This window comes from Melanerpes formicivorus, unplaced genomic scaffold (assembly GCF_026170545.1).
Source record: "Melanerpes formicivorus ecotype bairdi unplaced genomic scaffold, bMelFor1.0.p_v2 SCAF_1, whole genome shotgun sequence".
Taxonomy (NCBI): domain Eukaryota; kingdom Metazoa; phylum Chordata; class Aves; order Piciformes; family Picidae; genus Melanerpes; species Melanerpes formicivorus.
This window is the reverse complement of record NW_027142353.1, coordinates 70,196,400-70,203,073: the sequence shown is the minus strand read 5'-3', so window position 1 is coordinate 70,203,073 and position 6,674 is coordinate 70,196,400. Positions and strand designations below refer to the sequence as shown.

Sequence of the window (6,674 nt, the reverse complement as noted above, 5' to 3'; positions counted from 1 at the left end):
GACCCTCCAGACATGACCCAGGAGCCCCTCCAGAGGTCCCCAGACACCTCTAGATGCTCCCAGAACCCTTCACATGCCCCCAAATTCCCCTTTCATACCCCCAAGCCCACTTCAGATGACAGCAGACCCTCCTTAACAGGCCCCCAGCGCTCAGCAGGTCCGGTGCTGCTGTGCCTCGGGAGCAGATCAGCTGGTCTCCCTGCAGAGCTTTTTCCAGTCAATGAAAAAACAGCACACCACACACACACACGAAAGACAATCCACTGTTTTAATTGAGAGACAGTTGCTATTTCTGCTTCTAACCACACCCCACACCCCCCCGTGGCTCTGCTCAGGATGTGCTTTTCTCCTCTAGAAGCCTTTCTACAGAACAGAGGGGGGTCACGTCAAGGCCTTTCTGCACACAAATCACTGCCCTTCTGCAATCTCTCAATAAGCAGCACCGCTGTTCCTCTGCTGGAACACCTCACACTCACTCTTACACTTGCCCGGGGCTTTCCCTCCCCTCCAAGAACGTCCTGGCATTTCAAACATTTGGCATTTCAGGTCTGCAAGCAGCCTTTGTGGGAGGCTGCCCTCACCCCTCCCTCACTGCTCCTCTGCTGTATCCTCGCCCACCCCGCTGTGGCATCACAGAAGGAAAGACAGCCGAGCGGCTACGCTCCTGTTCTTTTTATCACCCCGAGCCGGGGACAGCCTTCTGGGCAAGGTTTGCAGCTTCAGCACACAGCTGAGCTTTGCTCTCACCCATTAAACCCTTTGGTGGTTTCAGCTTCCCGAGGATGTGTCGGCACAAGTCCTTGTCGGGGCACCGCAAACAGGGAGAGACAAAGCTCCGAGATCCAGGAAGAGGACGGCTGAGCAGACACTCCTAAAGAGAGAAACTTCATCAGCTGAACCTCACACTTCTCCCAGCTTTGCAACAGCAAAGAACTTTGTGAACAACACAGTGGTGCTCCTAAGGAGGTCACCAGCTTGCAAGTTACAGGAGAAATAAAAACCTTTTTATTACAGAAGCACTGGCAAAAATTTACGGACAGGAACAGCAGACGAGCAAATTCTGCGATTGAGCTAACGATAGACATCGGGCCTAGGATCTGGCTACCCTGACAAAGGATGCCAACAGGACAGAGTGAGGCCTCAGCAGCACTCCCAAAAAGCCCCACAGAGAGCCACAGGCTCTGGCCCGTGCCCCACCTACGGGCCGGCCCTCCTGGCAGCAGCGCAACACCACCTCTTCAGGAGCCCAGGGACTGACCTCAGCCCCCTAAGGGCCAGGCAAGGTTGGTTCCTGTTAGCTGCCTAAAGCAGCCTCCCCAGCCCTGCTTCCAGGGACCTTGGGCTGCTGCTGGGGACAGAAGGGGGATGGAGGGCTCCACAACTCGTCACACAGGCCCCGAGCACAGGGCTGTTAAGCTGACAGGGTGCCAAGTGAACAGGCTGCCATGAAGGCACAGACCCAGGCCCTGAACTACAGGGTGGGTCACCTTGCCGCAGCAACACGACCCAGCGGCTTCGCTGCGTCCGACGAATAAAAGGAGGAAGTTCCACAGGAACAGAAGGGAAAACCTTTTCACTGTGTGTGCCAGAGCCCTGGAGCAGGCTGCCCAGAGAGTTAGTGGAGTCTCTGGAGACATTCAAAACCTGCCCCAGGTGATCCTGCACTGGCACAGGGGTTGGACCGGATGCTATTTTGGGGTCCCTTCCAACCCCTAACACTCAGTGATTCTGTGATTAGCTATGCTGGTGACAGAGTCTCACTGAGTGCTCTTTAAAATGGTTTTCTTTTCTTTCAGCCTAGGAGTTTCATATTTAAATAGACCTTCTGCTCTGTCTTCCCCCTTCCTTCTTCCATCTTGCGTCTAAACACTAGGAGAGCTTGATGAGCTGTATCCTGGGCGTCCCAACGTAACACATCTCAATTGCATACATGGATTTTGTAATCTTTTGCCCCATTGCTCGCACAGGGTGGATTAAGTTCATTACTTAGAGCTTGTCAGGACAGCTGTTGAAGTGTCCTGTGCAATGCAGGAGGAGTTGAATCCCATAGGAAACCACATTACTGTGCTTTGTCAGCCTGGTTATGGTCAGAAACCGCCTTCATTTTTTTTTCTCTTAAACAGATATATCACATGAGTCCCCAGAATTAATTTGCCTCTTCTCATAATTATTTCTTTAAAACTGTCTTAGAAGTGTCTCTGTCCTTCCCTCTCTCTAGATACTGGCCTCCTGAGCCCATGGCAGACTTGCACAGAGCTACTGCGAGCACCACTCTGCACGGCCTCTGGGGGGGCTTTCAAGCACAGGCACCCCAGGAGAATCCAAACCTAACCTTGCAGCTGGCCTTAGAGCTCCTCTTTGGAAAACTGTCACTGCCAGGGCCCACAAACCAACATCCTCTGTCAGCAACCTGGATGTAAGAGCTGAAAAGTGTCAACAGAAATTGTACTTGGACACCTCAGGAAGATCCTTCAATGAAAGAGCTGGCTCCTCCTGAAGGGCAAGTATGAATGGAGCTCTCAAAGTACCACACTTCAGAGCCTCCTACTTGCTAGCACTAAGACAATTGTTCATGTAGAACGACTGGCCACTCCCTTCAACAAACCCCACAGAACTGGCTCCTATCAACTCTCCAGAAGACACTGCTGCACTAGCTTGGCTGCCTGACTGGCTCAGTTCAGGTGGCTTAGGATCTCACAGAGGGTACCACCAGAACTGAGGGGACTGCAGTCTTTGCAGCTTCAGCTTTCCTTCTCTGCTACTTCTTTTTTCAGAAGAGGAAGCTGAGGGAATTATGGCGTGGTCTGGCTTCAGCTCTCAACTACCTCCATGCTGGACAAGGACAGCTTGTACTCACAGAAAGCACTTGGGGGTTTGTGTGCGAAGTTCCTGTAGAGCTCAGGTCTCTGAGACTTCTGAACAGCTGTGCTTAGCCCAAAATCAGACAGTTTCACATCACCCTGGGAAAAAAAAAAAAATCCAAGAATTCAGAAAGATTGTGCTTGAGCAAAAGAAAAGGTTTAACCGCTCCACAGCCTCCTGAGCCCATGGCAGACTTGCAGAGCTACTGTGAGCACCATTCTGCACGGCCTCTGGGGGGGGTTTCAAGCACAGGCACTCCAGGAGACTCCAGGCACTCCATAGAGACTCCAAAACCTCACTGAGAACCCCCCAACTCCTTCAGGACCCCCACAGATTCCCCAACTTAGATGCCCACAAAACCCCTTTGGAGGCACCCAAACCCCCCATCTGATACGCCCAGCTCCGTTTTAGGTACCCCCAGACGCTTCTAATGTCCCCAGACCCGCAGGTGGACCAGCCCAGAACCCCCTGACACTATCCCAGACCCTTTCAGGGGGCTCCACACCCCTTCTAGATGCCCACAAAACCCCTTCACATGCCAAAAGAAACCTTTACCTGCCTCCAAACCCCATTTGGGGGCCACTCAGACCCCTTAGCAGCGGGTGGCAGCAACCAAGTCTGTTGCTCTCACCAATTAAACCTGGATGTTAGGAAGAAGATCTTCATAGACTAGAATAGAGCAGGATGAAAGAGAGATTGGCCTTTGGAATGTGCTGCCCAGGGAGGTGGTGGAGTCACCATCACTGGAAGTGTTTAGAAAGAGACTGGATGAGGCACTCAGTGCCGTGGTTTAGTTGATTAGATGGTGTTGGAATGGAATGGACCGGACCAGGTTGGAAGAGACCTTCAAGATCATCGTGTCCAACCTATCATCCAACACCACCTAATCAACTAAACCATGCAACCAAGCACCCTATCCAGTCTCCTCCTGAACACCTCCAAAGATGGTGACTCCACCACCTCCCTGGGCAGCCCACTCCAATGGGCAATCACTCTCTCTGTGCAGAACCTCTTCCTAACCTCTAGCCTAAACCTCCCCTGGCACAGCTTGAGACTGTGTCCTCTTGTTCTGGTGCTGCTTGCCTGGAAGAAGAGACCAACCCCCACCTGGCTACAACCTCCCTTCAGGGAGTTGCAGAGAGCAAGAAGGTCTCCCCTGAGCCTCCTCTTCTCCAGGCTAAGCAACCCCAGCTCCCTCAGCCTCTCCTCACAGGCCTGTGCTCCAAACCCCTCCCCAGCTTTGTTGCCCTTCTCCGGACTCCTTCCAGCAACTCAACGTCTTGCTTAAACGGAGGGGCCCAGAACTGGACACGGGACTCAAGGTGTGCCCTAACCAGTGCCAAGTGCAGGGGCAGAATGACCTCCCTGCTCCTGCTGGCCACACTGTTCCCGATATTGGCCAGGTTGCCAGTGGCCTTCTTGGCCACCCGTGCACGCTGCTGGTCACGACCAGAAGACAGGGATCAGAAGAGTCTTTGGCCAAGCTGTAAACCACTTCCTAACATTCAGCCTAAACCTCCCCTGGCACAGCTTGAGACTGTGTCCTCTTGTTCTGGTGCTGCTTGCCTGGGAGAAGAGACCAACCCCCACCTGGCTACAACCAGAACTGAGGGGACTGCAATCTTTGCAGCTTCAGCTTTCCTTCTCTGCTACTTCTTTTTTCAGATGGATTGTTTTTCAAAGGGACTGCTGGACAGCAGAACAGGATGGATGGCTGGGCCCCAAGAGCGGTGGGGAACAGAGTTAAACCCAGCCGGTGGCCGGCCGGGCACAAGTGGTGTTCCCCAGGACACCCCTTGTGAGAGAGTGAGTCCAGAGAAGGGCCACAAAGCTGGTGAGGGGTCTGGATAACAAGCCTTAGGAGGAGTGGCTGAAGGAACTGGGACTGTTTAATCTGCAGAAGAGGAAGCTAAGGGAATTAAGGCGTGGTCTGGCTTCAGCTCTCAACTAGTTCCACGTTGAGCAAGGACAGCTTGTACTCACAGAAGGCACTGGCTGCTTGGGTTCAAGGTTCCTGCAGAGCTCAGGCTATCTCTCTTGATTAGTGAGGTCGTCCTGTCACCTAGGCAGAGAGAAGAAAATGCAGCTATGAAATTAGACCACTGGAATCGTGAGACTCGTTCTGTGTGCGACTCCAGGAGAATCCAAACCTAACCTTGGAGCTGCCCTGAAGAGCTCCTCATAGCTTGAGGAGTACCAGAGCAGGAACAATTCCCAAAAGGTTTTCACTGCATTCCTAGGGCACTTGAAGGATTGCCCTGGCTGTAGTTAATACCTAGAAATTCCTATCAAAATCTTTGCAGCACAGCAAGGAAATTGAGGGATGGGAAGGCAATATGTACTTACACGTTAGGCAAGAATTGGCTTTGCAAACTAATCTCTCTAACTGTTGGATATGCACTGAACTTCCTCGAGGCCAAATGAGGACCCCTTTATTTGGGGAAGCCTCAATGAATTGGACTTGGGGGGCATCAGACTGGGTGACTACATCTGAGAGTAACTTCCACAAGTGTCAGCATGGGAAAGATAGCTCAGAAAGCCTGGGTCCAAAGTTTGCCTTAAGAAAATATAGTATAGGAATATACTGTTGGCTGTGAGAAAGGGGGGAACTGATGAACAGAAAAGTCTCATTAACAGAACCACAGAGTTGATAAGAATTTTCCGCTTGTTAGCTGAAATGCTGGAACGCAGGGAGGGGGAGAGGGGCTGGCAGACAGCCTTTGGATAGAGAAGGAATAACAGGATTTGTCAGTGATTCACTTCTGTTAGTCTTGGACAAGATGCTCTTTTGTATACGATAAAGGACACCTGCATGATATGTGTACTTCTGCTCTTTTAGATAGATAAGCTTTGTATAGATAGGCAGCATCTGGACCTCTGTCATTATAGACAGATAACTTTTTGTATAAAAGTTTGCCCAAACCTCTCTGAAGACACACAGCTCTTTTGAAATGATCCTACCTGTGTCAGGCGCCAGAATAGAAGCACGATACAAGAGACTTACTGAGTCTCTTGTGTGTCTTTCTCTAAGTCATTATCAACGCTGTTTGCAGCACAAACCCAAACCCAAACCCACCCCGAGACACCCCCAGCTCCCACGGGAGCCTGCAGAGACCTCCCAAAGGGTCCGTCGGAGGTGCCCAGCTGCCTCTCCACGACCCTTGACCCTTTCAGATGGCCCCACCAGAACTTTACGTATCCCCAGACCCTCTTAGGTGCCCCCAGACCTCCTCCGTCACCCCCAAAAGCCCTGCCGATGGCCCCAGACCACCTTCAGACGCCGGAAGTAACACACCTGGGAGTCCCGGGCCGGCAGCGACACCGGAAACCGCACTGCGAGCTCCCCGAATGCGCCAGGACCGCTTGCCCCGCCAAAGTACGGCGGTTCGCAGGCACCCTGGGGCACAGAACGGCGTCAGGCGCCGAATCAGGGCTCTCCGCCACCGCTCCGGCTCCAAAGCTGCTCAGCGCGGCGCCCGCCCCCCCGGCCAGAAAAGCGGGGCGCAGCCCGCGAGGAGGGCGCGTGCGCGGGACCGGACCCGCTGCGGCGCAGGCGCCGTATCCATAGCGACCACCGGGACGCTGCCCCCCTGGCGCGAGCAGAGCCGGGCTAGGGCGCAGGCGCCGTATCCATGGCGACCACCGGGACGCTGCCCCCCTGGCGCGAGCAGAGCCGGGCTAGGGCGCAGGCGCCGGATCCATAGCGACCACCGGGACGCTGCCCCCCTGGCGCGAGCAGAGCCGGGGTAGGGCGCAGGCGCCGGATCCATAGCGACCACCGGGACGCTGCCCCCCTGGCGCCAGCAGAGCCG

General features: G+C 53.8%; 1 long non-coding RNA gene across 1 annotated transcript; it reads right to left on the bottom strand.

Moving 5' to 3' along the window:
* Positions 1-2,734: 2,734 nt before the first annotated feature.
* On the bottom strand, positions 2,735-6,303 carry LOC137443844 (uncharacterized). The gene is made up of 3 exons (XR_010988007.1): positions 6,158-6,303; positions 4,846-4,924; positions 2,735-2,960 (listed from the first exon to the last, which is right to left on the bottom strand). It is a non-coding gene; the product is annotated as an uncharacterized lncRNA (long non-coding RNA).
* Positions 6,304-6,674: the final 371 nt, after the last annotated feature.